This window comes from Antechinus flavipes, chromosome 1 (assembly GCF_016432865.1).
Source record: "Antechinus flavipes isolate AdamAnt ecotype Samford, QLD, Australia chromosome 1, AdamAnt_v2, whole genome shotgun sequence".
NCBI lineage: Eukaryota > Metazoa > Chordata > Mammalia > Dasyuromorphia > Dasyuridae > Antechinus > Antechinus flavipes.
Window position 1 is genome coordinate 726,435,457 of NC_067398.1, and position 14,988 is coordinate 726,450,444.

General features: G+C 48.8%; 1 protein-coding gene across 1 annotated transcript in view; it reads left to right on the forward strand.

Annotated features, from left to right (window-relative positions):
• LOC127545901 (glutathione hydrolase 1 proenzyme-like) overlaps positions 1–14,988 on the forward strand; it is a 42,262-nt gene that overhangs the window by 11,158 nt on the left and 16,116 nt on the right. The window lies entirely within an intron of this gene.

Consider the following 14,988-nt stretch of genomic DNA (forward strand, 5'->3'; position numbering starts at 1 on the left):
TCACTACTGTTGTTGTCCTTGACTGTGGTATTTATTCTCTCCAGCATTTCTATCGCTTAGGGTATTTGAGAAGCAAATAACATCTTTAGGTCTTGCTTTTTTTCTAGATATGTTTCAACTATCTATTATTGAACCTTTTTTCATTTATCATTAATATCAGATTTGTAGAGTAAGTTATCCTGGACCTCATCCTGAACTCCATTCCTCTTGAGAACACATTATTCCATTTCCTCCTACATTTTCTCGTGGGTACAAAATAATCCTGCATTATTCAAAAGTTCTTTCCTTTGCATTTGGAGATCTTTCTCCTGATGGCTTTCAGAACATGTTTCTAAATTGAATTATTAAATATAAGCACTATGTGTTTTCGAATTTGCAACCCTGTTTTTTTTTTCCTTTTTCTGGAGGCGATCTGTGAATTCTTTCCATCAGAATTTTATTTTCTATGCTCAAAAGTTCTGAGAAGTTCTCTTCTATTATTTAGTTCATTCTGGTGTTTAGGTGTTTCATTGGAGACCTGTGATCCTCAGGTGGCCCCTCTGCTTCCTATGTGTAACATGAGTATGTTTGGCTTGCAGAGTGAGCATATTTTCTTTTAATGTCCTTGTATTTTGCTTCTTGTTTTCTCAATTGTCTTTCTCTTTTGCCTATTTGCTTTTCCTATTTACTTTTGTTTCCTTGGTGAGGCTTGCAGATTCAAGTTTTTCTATTCTGTTCATTATTTTTGCCATGAATTCTGCTCTTATCATTCTCATTTCCCTCAATATTTCCTGGGGCACTTTCCCTTTTTCAGCATCTACCTTAATCTTTTTTTTTTTTTTTGAAGGGGACCATATTTTTCTTTCCTAATGCTCAGGGATAAAACAGAAAGTCAAGGAAGGGCTAACAAGGAGTTGCAATTTACCATTTCCCCCCCTTTACTCTCTTTATCTCTGAACTTTCTGTCAACTTTCTTCCAATGCCCTAGAAGAATCAAACTATTAATCTTATCAATCACTTTTAAAACTTAAAAATTTTAAAATAAGGTGCAATCCTTATTTTTCTTTAAAATAAATTCTATAGAGTAGTGCCTCAAAACTTACTAAGATGTTTCAGAAGGGGGCAAGTTCCTGGAATTACCCCAAAGTCCCAGGAATTCTCTCCTACAATCTTAAAATGACTAATTGTCAAACTTCTATCTCAAAACCTACAGAATCTACTCGGATGTTTTCAATGCTTCTCCAACTTTAATTATCTAACTTAATTGTTATAGCCTCAACTTGGGACCACAGGAAAAAAATAATATCTTATAGGCGTTTCCTCTATTCTTGTAGTCCAATATTCCACAGAAACTCTAAGGTGGGAGTTAGTAAAGTTAATAAATGCAAGTACAGCTCTTAGAAGGTGACCTGACTGGCTGCATTTTAAATGTTTTTATAAGCTGATTTTGCAGGAGACAGCCAAATGGTGATTCCCTCCGGACGGAGGCCCAATACCAGAAGCCTGAAACATCCTTCCCAGAGCCACTTGTCTCATCATTCAGTGTCCTGCAGAGGAAAACACTGAGCACAGGGGCACGGGCCCAAATACTATCCTCCATCCAGAGGGAATTTTCCGGCCACAGGGACACAAGAAGTCCTTCCAAATTTTCCTAGGGGCTTGTAGGACACTGGCTAAAGTGAGGGGAGGCCCCTTATCTTAAAATGGAGGGACCTGAATCAGAGACCTTCTCCATAAGGGCCAGTAAAATGTTTGGGCTTGGGCAAATGATTCACAATGTTATCTGAAAGAGTTTGGGACTCGGTCGGCAAATCAAAGAAAGGCTTTGATTGAGATTTGTGCACTCAGGGGGCAGGTCAAACTCTCTGAAGGAGTCCGCCATCTTATAAAGCAAGACAAGGATTTGTAAACCAGCTGGTGTGATAACCGGGGAGTAGAAACCAAGTTCCAGAACATGCTGACCTGTTTGTTGGAAAGTTGGGGATTAGGGGAACAATTAGAATCCCATCAAAACTCCCACTGTTTGCTGGAGGAAGCAAGGGAACTCCAGAAAAACATCTGCTTCTGCTTCATTGACTACACGAAAGCTTTGGACTATGTGAATTACAACCAAATATGGCCAAGCACTCCAAAGGATGGAAGGAAGGACCATCTGACTTGTCCCCCTAAGCCTGTCTGCAGACTAAGAAGCGACAATAAGAACGAAACATGGAATGGTTGGTTAAGATGGAAAAAAAAATAAAGCTGTCTACTGTCACTGATTTAGTTTATATGCAGAGTCCATCACGTCCAATGCCAGGCTGCATGAATCAAAAGCCAGAATTAAGCTTGCCTGGAGAAATATCAGTCTTCTCAGATATGCAAATGCTACTGCCCCTGGCAGAAAGTGAAGAGGAAGGAAAGCTTTTGATGAGGGTGAAGGAGGAGAGGATTAAAGCTGGCTTGGAGCTTAATGTTAAAAACAAAACAATTAAGATCAGAAAGGGAAAGGGGCCTACTTGTACAAAAACATTTCTGGCGCCTCTTTTTGAGGTGACTAGGAATTGGAAATTGAGGGAATGCCCATCAACTGGGGGATGACTAACAAACAAGCTGTGGTATATGATTGCGCTTTAAGAAATTAAAAACTTGATTTCGAAAAAACCTGGAAAGACTTAAACTAATTGATGCAAAGTAAAGAGAGCTGAACTAGGAAAATGTTATACACGGTAATAGTGACGTTGTTTGATGAAGAGTTGTGAATGACGTAACTCTTCTCAACAATACAATGATCTGAGACATTTCTGAAAGACCGATTGTTGTGATATAGGAGCCACCTGCCAGTGGCTGCTGGAGGTCTAACTCAGACCTGTAGAATGGATCTCCTCATGTGAGAGGATGATACAAGGAGACTGAGAGGCAGTTCTCTGACCTCTCCCCGCTTCCCTCTGCCTCCAATTTATTTCATTCCTCATCCACAAGAAACATCTGTGTAAGTAAAGGCTGCCTTGCAACTCTTTCAGATGTTATGATTCACAGCTGTGGAGGCTCTCGGGAAACTCACCTGCCCCTTCTCCTGGGCATGGTCCTTAACAACCTATAATGAAGTATGCTGTCCACCTCCAGAGAAAGGACTGATATTGATTGAATATAGCTTTTTTCACTTTCTTTCATTTTTTTCTTTTATTTAAATCTTCCTTTACAAAATAACTAATATGGAAATGGTTTATATACTTGCATGTGTAACCTATGTCTCATTACTTACTGTCTCAAGGATGGGGAGATGGAAGGAGCAGATTGAGGGAGGAAGGGATAAAATTTGGAAGCCGAAACTTTAAATAAAAATGTTAAAAAAAAAAAACCCAAAAAACAAAACATACCCACCTTAAGATCTTGGTAACTGGTCCCATGACTTTCTGGCAAATAGAGGGAGAAGAAATGGAAGTATTGTCAGATTTTATATTCTTGGGCTCAAAGACCACTGCTGACTGCAGTGACTGCAGTTATGAAATCAAAAAGCCCATGCTCCGTGGAAGGAAAGCAATGGCAAATTTGGACAGAAGACTAAGAAGAAAAACATCACCTTGTTGACAAAGGTCCACCGAATCAAAGCTGTGTTTTTTCTAGTGCATGGCTGTGAGAGTTGGATTGTAAGGAAATCTAAGTGCCGTAGAGTTTATGCTTTTGAATTGTGGTGTTGGAGAAGGTTTTTGAGAGTTCCTTGGACAGAAGGAGATCAAATCAGTCAATACTCAAATTAATTCAGGCTATTCACTGGAAGGTCAAATATTAAAGCTGAAGTTTAGCTACTTTGGCCACATAATGAGAACTTGGAACTCACTGGAGGAAAAAAAAAATCCTGATGTTGGGAAAGATTAAGAGCAAAAGGAGAAGGGGACGACAGAAGATGAGGTTTGTAGAGAGTATCACAAAAGCAAGGAACATGAACTTGGATAGACTTTGGAAGGCTGTGGAGGCTAGAAAGGCCTGGTGTGCTATGGATCATGGGGTCATAAAGAGACAGACGTGACTGAACAACAGTGGATCTGTTCACTGGAACTGAAGGTCATATTTCCTTCTGCCTATGTTCAAAGTGTCTGAGATTTCTTCTTCCTATTGTCTTTGGTAATTTATTTCTCTCCATTCTCATGCCCACATCTTATTTTCCCTTTTTACTTACTCACTATTTCTCCTTTGATGTGGTTTCTCTCTAGGCTGGATCTCACAGCGTCTCAGCATCCTCCCAAGGTGGACAATCCCCAGTTCACCAGCCTGGATCTCTGGCCCAGCTGACTTTTGGGTGGTCAGAACAGGCTCCAACTGGATGCTGGGCTCTTTCCCTAAGGCTTGGTGGAGTGCTGCACAGATTCCCCCCTTCCTCCACCCCCACCCCCCAATATTAATGTCTGCATTACTTTCTCTCCTCCTCAGTCTTCTGGCTCCACACTGGCAGGTCAGAGCCTGCTGAATTGAGTGGTATTCCCTTAATTTCTGTAGGTTACGTCTCTGAATCTCTGGGTGGGAAGAGGGAGAAACCTAGCCTCTATTTCAAGCCCAGACACATGACTTGTCCTTTTCCTCTGTTCTTCCACTCTCCTTTGAGCTTTTTTGTAGCACAGAACTCTGCTTAGTCTGAAGGCTGACTTTCCGCAGCCCTGAAAAGAGAAAAGACACCGGGGAATGTTGTGGGGCTTTGTTGCAAACTTGTGGGTTAGTCTCTGGCCAGGGGAGTATGATCTCCCTGCAGGGAGGGTGGGGTGGGTGGTAGTCAAGGGAATGCTGCATTAACTCAAAGTTTAACTTCTTTTGTATTTTGAGGGCAGCTGAAGTTGCTTTATCTTTGGTGCAGAATTTCTGTCTTGCCAAAGTTTGAGAAGTCATGGGATAAGAGAAAATGTCCAGTACACCATCTTGTTGGTTGCATGACTCAGACTCCTGGCCAAAGTAATTGATTTCCAGCTTCTCCAATATTCGTTCAATTCCCTATTTTCATTTTCATTTAACTTTCTGTTCAATTTTCCCATTTCTGAGAAAGGAATATTAAAGTCTCCAATAGTTACTGCATTGTTAATTTTTTGCAATTAATTTTTTCTCTTATTAGATGCAATTCCATCTATTGAGACTTTCTATTAGCTAATTTCTGTGGTTAAACTCAAAAACTCTCTGCTTCTTTTGATTTTGCAAATTTTTGATTCTGCTTTCTCTGAAATGGCAAATACTCCTGGATGGAGAGGGAGGAAACAAGCATTTATTAAGGGTCCATTATGTGCTAGACATTGTGCTAAGTACTTTAAGACAATTTTAATTGATCCTCTCAGATGAGGAAACTGAGTCAGTGACAGTGAAGTAAGTATCTGAGGCCAGATACGAACCGAAGTCTTCCTTGCTCCAGATCTAGCACTTCATGCACTGCACCATCTGGCTGGACTTGAGATTTTGAGGAAAGGATAGTGGTGTCTTAGGCAGAAGGAGACAAATCAGCCAGAAACACAATGCCTACTGCGAGCTTCTTCAGTAGAATGGAAGCTCCTTGAGTGTGGAGTCTGTCTGTTTTTCTGTCTGTGTATCTGTCTCTGTTTCTGTCTCTCTTTATATATATATACATATATATATATCTTCCCCGTCTTTTTGGCTCATATAGTAGGTGACTAATGAATGCTGGATCAATAAGACAACCATAGAGTCTGAGATGCTGTTGGGATCTTCAGGGAGAGGGAGCTGTCCGGCCGACCGAGGGCAACGTAGATGTTCAGCTCGGAGGCTGAGGAGATGAGGGGTCAGGGGCATAGCTAGGAGAAACAAGTCCATGGCGGATGAGCAGGTCACCAGGAAGGAGAAGGCGCTCCCAGGACGGACCCCTCGAGGCTGAGCGCCCTGATGGAGGGAGACTGAGAAGGAGCAGTCAGACAGGAAGGCAAGGGGGAGATAGGGGAGCATCTGGGAGGAGGGAGCGGGGGGGGGGGGGGAGGGACAAGGAGGTTGATGATGGTGCCAAAATCAGCTGAGAGGTCAGGAGAACGGGGCCTGAGATGGGTGGTAGCTACCAGCTCAGAGCTCACCACTAGGAACCTTTGAGCTGCCTTAGAAGCCAGACTGAACCGGATAAGTCCAAGGACTGGCCTTGAGGCTGCAGCCCCGTGGGCCTGGAAGCCTGAGTTCCTCTAAAACGCCTTAGTGCCCGGGAGTGAAGAGAGGTGAGGTTGGTGGTGGGGAGGTAACCGGGGCCCGGAGTTGGACAAAGTTTGACAGGCCACTGGGAGGATGAGGGGACCAGGGTTCAAGGAGAAAGGAAGTTGAATTGGCCAACCCTGCATTGCAGTTTGTGAAGGGAGGGAGTGAGGGCTTGCTGGAAGCTGGAAGGAGGAAGGATGGGAGAAATTTTGCAGGTGTAATAGATGGGGAAACTGAGGCTGCGCAAAGAGAAAGGACAGGGACTGGTTCATGGTGAGGGTCTGGCTGGGGGTGGGGGGACTGTGACACGGCTTCTCAGTCCAGTGTTTGGAGATGCTGTTCCTGCCTGAGAACACGCTGTTGGGTAGACTTTGCCTCTCCCCTACCCCCACCTGCACGCGACACCCTGGACTAATGTTCAGGGTCTGATTGGAGAGGGCAGGGGAAGGAGGGAAGGATCAGGCTTTGGGAGGCTGGTGCCCTCTGCCCTTCCTCCCTGCCCCTGAGGGCCCTCACAGGGACTTTCACACCCTTGGGTAGGTGTTAATTGGTCACTTTATTTTATTATTATTTGGGGGTTAATTATTAGTTGGGAGTTAATACCTTACCCTGCCCCTCACTCCTTTGCCAAAATATCCTCCTCTGGGCTCCCCCTGGGCCACATGGTCTTCAGGAAGCCCGGCAGCTTCCAGCCTAGCCCCCCTCTCTTGGACCCTTTCAGGTGGGATGGCCTTCAGAAACATCTTCTAATGCCTAAGCAAACTGTATCCAGAGCCCCTCTCCATCTGGGTCCCCCCTCCATCTGAGGAGCCCCTCTCCATTTGGGGAATCCCTCTCCATCTGGGTCCCCCTGTCCATCTGGGCCCCCCTCTCCATCTGGGGAGCCCCTCTGGGTCCCCCCTGCATCTGAGGAGCCCCTCTCCATCTGGGGAGCCCCTCTCCATCTGGGTCCCCTCCCTAGTCGAGCAATCTGTTGTCCAAAAAAGAAGAGGGACTGGAATCACTTGACCCTGGCCTGAGGAAGGGGACAGTTTCCTCTTGGGAGGGAACAGTGGGTACAAGCTAGGTATAAATGCTGGGGCAGAGCTCCGGGCGGTGGGCAGGGCAGGGAACTGAGGCTGACCGAGGGCTTCCCGGGGACGGGTGGGGAGGCAGGAAAGCCCCGTGGGGGGGGTCTTAGCCCGCTTTCCTGGAATGTGGAGCCGTGTGTGGGAGAGAAGGAATGTGTAACCAGCCCGGGGAGGGGGGAGAGCTTTCAGGCGCCTTCAAAGACAAACAGAGGCCTGGGACGGTATCTTTGGGGCAGAGGTCAGTCCCGGGGAGACTCGGGGCCGGATCCAGGTGGCGGCCGCTGAATGGAGAGGAAGGGAGATGTGTCAGGTGACCTGGCACTCAGGGGGTGCTGCTGTTGTGAGCCCCATCTTTACAGCTGAGGAAAGGGAGGCAGGAAAACTTCTGGGAATACGACCTGGCCTTTGTCACGCTGACCCAGGGCTAACACTATCCGCTGTGGCGCCCCCCAGCTGCCCGGTCAAGCAGAGGGAAGGCTGGGAAGGTGATGGGGAGACAAGATCTGGGGGAGACCTGGAGTTTTGTCGGGCTTGGGAGCCAGTGGGCCCCCACTTGGAGGTGTCCAGCGGGCGGTTGTGACGTGGGACGGGAGCTCTGGGCAAAGACTGCATCTGGCAGTCCCCAGCATAAGCGCCCAAATGGAGTCCAGGGGAGGGGATTTAATCACCCAGGGAGAAAGTGGAGAGAGAGGAGAAGGGGGTGCAGGACAAAGCCTCGGGGGGCACTCGGGGTCAGCAGGACTTGTTAGCACAGAGATTTTCAGCATACCGAGGAGACAGGGACATGGGCCGGGGGGCCAGGGGCCCGGGCCGGGGAGGCGAGGGGCGCAGGTCCACTGGGCACTGCCCATGTGCCTGGTCAGGCAAACAGCCAGAGGGCCAGGGGAGAAGCAGGGAGTCTGTGTATGTGGCGGGGGCAGGGAGCGCCAGCATGGCTAGCTCTTCTGGGGACCTCCTGGGGGGGGGGTCATCTAGACTGGGGTTTGAGAGGACTGAGAGGACTGAGATCACATTTGGGAGGAATAATGGAGTCCTAGAACATTGGAGGTGCGAGGAACCTGCGGAAATGTGGCCACCCGGCCCACCAAGTAGCGAGCGTCCCTGTGTCTGCGGCCCTCCCGACAAGTATTCATGTGGTCCCAGTGAGGGGGAAGCCCCCGCCCCGCCCAGGCCGCCCACCCCGTTTTGGGAAGACCCAGTAGGTTCCTCCTTTTGGAGTTCTTGGAGACCGAGGCTAGTCCCTCCTCCTCAGGAGAACCCCTTCCATTCTTCCCCACTTCCCCCCTCAAATCTGAGTCTTCTCTTCAGACCAAAGTGCTTAATTTTTCCAAACGAGGATGGGGTCTCTTTGTGCGATGTGAGGACTCCGTGGGGCAGTGGGGCTCTGTCAGAGGATGGGGGCTCAGTCAGGGAATTAAGGGCTCACTGAGGAGGGTGGGGGTGGAACCCAGAAAGGGAGACAGGGCCCACTGAGTGAGGGGCTTGGGGGTGCTTTGTGGGGAGGCAGGAGCACAATGCAGACCCAGAAGGCTTTGGGAGGAGTTGGGCTGCTGAGGGGGTGGTGCAGGCCTGGGGGCCCCAACCTGGCGCCAGGGGGGAGCTGGCAAGCAGGCTTGGGCTGCCCAGCTAGTATGGGCATGGGCTCTGCTGGCTGCTCAGTCCTGGAAGGCGTGTTCCAAAGTTCTAATGAGGGGTAATTAGGGGCACTGGGATGCTGCCTGGCACGGCTCCTGCCCACAGGGGCTCCAGGGGAAGCGCTCCAGTGTACCCTCCCACCCTCACCCTGGCCCTCTGTGCTTCTGCAGGCTCAGCACAAAGCTAGGCTCGGGCTGGGCCGAAAATAGATCAGCAGGGATCTAATCAGTGAATCCTCAGACCTGTCCCGGCCTGTCTTTGATCTCCAAGCAGTAGCCAGTGCTTCTCTCCTGCCAGGCTTGGATGATCTGCGCCTTTCTGACTACTTTCCTCTATTTCTCTGCCCTTTCCTGCCCCCGCTTCTTGGCCGGATGTGGCCTCAGGTGCTGCCCCCCTCCCAACTCTCCTCTCATTCCTCCAGTGACTTCATCAGTTCTTAGTACTTTAATCATCACCTCCACCAGGGTGCCACCCAGATCGTATCATAGCCCCGGCAGCCTGGAGTTGAAGTGGAGGCACAGTGTCCTCGCTCCCTTTCTCTGGGAATGAATCCTCTGCTTCCTTGAAGCTTTGCCTGATACCATCAAATCCTGCCTGCCTGACCTTGCACAACATCCTCCCCGCCCCACTCCTCAAGTATAAAAGGAGGAAGTTCTTTTGATTCCCACATCTAGACTGAGACCCTCCTCCTTGGATCCTGGGGATTCCCTGAATAGGGAGGACACCTCTAGGGGAAGTGCTCCATAGAGGGGAGAGGCTCTGATTTTGTGGCACTTTTCCTGAGGGAGATCTTCACTGACCTTTTCCACCTATTCCTACCCCTTCATTCCCTTTGATGTATAACTCCAGGGGAGGGATTTGGTGACTCTGGGCTTGGAGGGATGTGTAGAACGGGGAGAGAAGGAGCTGGTTCTGCCTTTGGCTCTGGGAAAGACTCTGGGGGTCAGGTGAAGCCCTATGGGACCGGCCATGCGGCTCAGTTGGCCTCCTGTGCTCAGGGTAAGGTAGGTGAGACACCTTAGCAAAAGCTGGAGTGACTCAGCCTCCTTTCCCTCCCTACTTTGTTATATCCATGACAGTTCAGTTAGAGGAAATGCAGGCAGAGAAGGCTTTTGAATAAGGGTCTGTTTTCCCACCCTCCCCAGGATGCCATGCAGTCAGCAAGCTGGGGAGTGGGGATGCAGAGACCACAGCCAGCGCCAGACTAGTCCTGGCCAACCTCTCCCTCTTTCTCTACAGCTCTGCCTCCAGACCTGGCTGAAGAGTCTGTGGCAAGTGGTTTGTATGGTGTTGAGAGAGATGTCAACACTGAGGGAGGCCCCAAATGCAGTCTAAGGCATGTAGGCAGGAGATAATGTTCTGGAGAAAGGAACCACAGGAAAACCAGTTTGGTTGGAAGGGAGGTAGTGTAAAGGCTAAAAGAATATGTCTGGAGAGGTAGCGAGGTAGCCAGGGGCCTGGTGAGAAGGGACTTTACATGACAATACAGGAGTCTGCTTTAGTCCCAATAGGAAGGGGGAAGTCACTGAAGCTTCTAGAGCTGCTGCATTTGAGCAAGGTCATCTTGACAGCTGAATAAAAAATGCACTGGAGTGGGGAAAGATGAAAGGCAGGTAGAACCCCCCCCCCCCCCCCCCAGCAGCTATTGTAATATTCCAGGTGTGAAGTGATGAGGGTCTATACCAGGGTGGGGGCAAGATCAGAGGGGAGAAGGTATTTCACCTGTATAGGTAAAATCTAAGACAGATGTTGAAGAGGTGAAATTGACCAGAAATACTGCAGAAAGGAAAGAAAAAATTTGACCAAACATGTTGCAGAATTGAAATTGACCAGAGATGTTGCAGGAAATAAAATTGACCAGAAATGTTGCAGAAGTGAAATTGACCAGAGATGTTGCAGGAAATAAAATTGACCAGAAATGTTGCAGAAGTGAAATTGACCAGAGATGTTGCAAAAAGTGAAATTGACCAGAAATATTGCAGAGGTGAAATCAACAGACCTGGGGGAGAAAGAGTAAAAATTCCAGGATGACTCCTGGCTTGGGAGCGGAGGCTCTGGGACGATGGCTTTGGCCTTTTGAATAGGGAAGGTTATGAGTTCTATTTTGAACATATAGTTTGAAAGGTCTATTCAGTTGGTGGCCATGCTCTGGCTGGAGAAAGCACTTAGAGGGTTATAAGATGTGACTGGGAGGATCTGAAGTCTTTAAAGGATGCCCATTTTGTAGCAGACCCAGGTGAGTGGGCCTATGCTTAGCTCCAGGTATGGGCTGAGCCAGGGCAAAGGGACAGAGTTAAGTCTGATGGCAGAAAGCTTCCCAATACAACTGGCTATCCCTGACATGGGGAAGTTACTGCCCCTTCCTGGCACATTACAGTGTGATCTGGGGAGTGGGACTGGGCTCTGCAAAGGTTTCTCCTGGCTCTGGGGTTCAATGATCATAGGTCTTAGCACTAAAGGGAATCTCAGAGTCTATAGTATCCAACTCCCTCCATTCTGGAGTAATAAGAGGGATCAGGCTGGAAGGAGGGGAGGGGTTTGGCCAGGGTGATGTAGGTAGTAAGGAGTGATTATTTCTATACTATTTTGTTAGATTTTTGTATTGATTCATCTTCATTCCTGCCTTCTGTCCATCACCTTCATCCCTTCTCGAGAGAATTATTCCTTTAAAAGCAGAGAGTTAAAAAGAGAGGGATAGAAAGATAGCCAGTAAAAAAGAGCTGGTCTTTTTCTAGTGCTTTACACATAGCTCATTTGAACTTCTCCACAGCCCTAGGAGGTAGGAGCTATTGTTGATCCCCATTCTTTCGATGAGGAAACAAATTTAAGATCAGAGTGAATGAGATGTCCAGGGAGGACCAGCCCTTCTGGTGGGAGAGAGGCTTCTGGGCCTTCTCAGGACTGCATGTCCATCTTAGGTGTCCACCTGCTGCTCAGCTGCCACTTGTGTCTTCACCAAGTTGGAGCACATGTAGTGACCACACTCTGATGAACCATGTTGGCACCCAGGCTAAAACAGTTTGAAGGGAACTGAGGGGTTTCAGGTCTGTCAGCGAGGGGGCTATCTACCCCATGTGTGTGAAGACTTTCCCTGGCAGAATGGGCAGATGAAAACAGTTTGTTCGCACAGTCACAAAGGTAGCTGAAGCAGGAGCTGGGAAGTGCTTAGAACTCGGTCCTCCTCTGCGTCTTGGACCTCCACCAGTCATCTTGACTCTGTCTTGCCACTGGACCTTGATGACTCTGGAAGAGTGAGGCTGCTGGCATTGTGCAGTTCTGCCTCAATTAAACCCAATCCCTGTGCAGGTCAAGCTATCACCCTGTGATATCATTGGTTTTCTTTGAGAATGAAGGATGAACAACAATAATAGAGGAGAAAACTGGTTCTGGGTCCCCACCCCACCCCTCACCGCTGGGGAAATGTGTGTTCAAACATGAAGTCAGAGCTTTGCGATTGTAGGGCCAGTGTTCTGGTCACTGTGGTGCCCCCTGGCTGCGGCTCAGTAACATTTACCATCCAAGACTGATGGTCTAGCTGTAGTGTTCTTCAGCCATGGCCCCCGACCTCTGCCAAGGAAGAAGTTGGTTGCGTGTCCTCTTCTGTGCTCAGCTTGCTCGTCAAGATCCCGTTTCCAGTTTTATGATATGGCTGTCCCATTCTCTTTGTTCTGCTTTTATCAGAGCCATTTTCCTAGATGTGTCCCCATTCCTATTCCACATTAGCACTCTCAGGTGGGGGGTTAGGTGAAAAATAAGCCTCCAAGTAAGGAATCCTGAGGGCCTGAGTTCAAAAACCTCCCTCCCCCCAAGGGCCAGCCTCTATGGCCTCTCCGGCCCCTCCCAGTCTCCTTGCTGATGTGTGGGTCTGTCCTTGGCAGACCTTTTCCTTCTGGGATATGGCATTTCTTCTGTGGAGTTCGGGGACCAGGCAACTCAAAGTTCTGGGGTTATCCCTGGCTGCCCCCTCTTGGAGCTGGGCTTTTTGGAGGATGTGGACTTTAGAGAGAGCCTGGCACAGGGGCAAGAAAGAGACTGAGAGGCCCCTCGGGAGCCTTCCTGAGAGCTTGCTAGATTGCCTATCCGCCCAGAGCTCGGCCATCAGTCACCTCCTTTGGACCAGGAAGGGAAGTGTTGGTCAGCTTCTGCAGCCTCAGCTGCTCTAGATGAGGAAGAGAGCATTTAGTAAGCCCCTACTGTGTGCTAAGCACTATGCAGGCTGAGCACTTTACTGATATGACCCCATGTGAGCGATGGGTCTGGGACAATCGGGACCTGGGGGCCTGCATCATCTTCCTGGTCTTGCCGAGTGTCCCTGAACCTAGCTTGGGGCTGAAGGCTATTCTCCAGGCATGCACTCAGTGCCCGGAGTTTTTATCAGGATCCCCTGTCTGGATATCTGCACCAACTTTATTTTACCAATGGCTCTCCCAGTGGGCAAACTGCCCCTTGTAACAAAGAGAAAAATTTGGGGACAATAAAAGTGGTTTGGCAAAATCAGTGAATACTGCAAGGGAGAGGAGGGAAGGGCAGGAGAGGAGAGGAGAGAAAGGGAGAAGAGGAGAGCAGAGGAGGGGAGGGGAGGAGAGGAGGAAAGGGGAGGAGGAAATGGGAGGGGAGAAGGGGACGAGGAGGCGAAGAGGGAAAGAGGAGGGAGGGGATTGAGGGAGGGTGTCTGTCTTCCTTCAGACCCTCCGTCATTGGGCATCGCTCTCTCGCCTCGTTGCCAATTGGACAGGCTGGAGGGGAGGTCTCCCGGGGGCGGGGATTTGGAGCCGCTTTTTGTGCGCTCTCCTGCCGCTCGCTTCTCGTCTTGACCCAATGAGCTCTTGGGGAGCGATGGGGATATTACCAACGTTCTCCCCGTCCCATGTCGGCGCTATTCTTTGTCAAAATTCTTAGTCGGTGTGAAGTTTTGTTCCCTCCCTCCTTTCTCAGCTGCACTCCTTTTCTCTGGACCAGCTTTCCTCTCTCTCTATGTCACGGAACCGGTTTCTCCTGTGATATCCAAACAGTCTAGAGGCAGCTTGGCCGCTCCGGCTGTGGGCCAGGAGTCAGGGATACCTGCATTCCAATACAGCCTCAGATATTTACTGGGTGACCCTGGGCATGCCTCTCCTGAATACATTCTTTCTCCATGGTTCTCCTTTTATAAATGAGGAAACAGCGGCAAACCCAGCTATTAAGTGGCGGACACTGAATTTGAATTCGAGTCCTCCTGATTCTGGACTTGCTGAGATTCTCTCTTTGTTTCTGTCTCCTCTGTTTTCCTCTTTCTATCTCTCATTCTCTGTCTCTCATTTGGTTACAATGTCTTCCATAGCTGGAATTGGGAAGAATATCTCCCGTGTTCTTATGGTTTCATTTTAGAGGTTATCTTTTATTTTTTTATTAAAGTATTTAATTTTTCCCAATCCATGCAAAGATAGTTTTCTACATTCACTTTTGCAAAACCTCATGTCCCCAATTTTTTTTGGTATCTCTCTCCTCTTCTTCTCCCCTCCCCACCTCTGGCCCAAGACAATAAGTAATCTGATATAGGTAAAACACATCCAGGTCCTCTAAACATATTTCCATATTCGGATGCATGCTTTGCAAGGAAAGTCAGGTCAAAAGGGGAAAAAAACGACATGAGAAAGAAAAAACAAACAAGTAAACTACAACAAAGGTGAAAATAACGTGCCTTGATCCATTCAGGAGATGACCTTTTATTTTGAGGAGGGCCCTTATATTGTGAAACTCCAAAGGGGATGTCCATGTGGCCCGGACCTTTTAACATGGAGTGACAAGAGATGGGATGTCCCTTGGGTCTGGCCCTGGCAGGGGCCACAGCCGGAGCATTCTCTGGGAACCCCAAGTGGAGCTTAGGTCCCAGCTCCGTTTCCCAGAGAAGGTATCTGAGCTCTCCCCTGATATTAGCTCGGGGGCTGATGGGGACCTTTTAGCTATCGCGATGGGAGATCCTGTGTGTGAATGTGTTGGGGAGGGGGCTCCATCTCCTCTGTGGCCTCAAGAAGGGCTCCTCTCCCTTTGGCTCCTCCCCTGGGTGAGTTTGAAGGCCGAGCAGGACACAGACCCCTTGGGGATGCTTCTGGGCTGTGCGTTCAGGCCCCAGGAGGCTCAGGCCGGTCTCTACTGGGCCACATCCTGTGGAGAT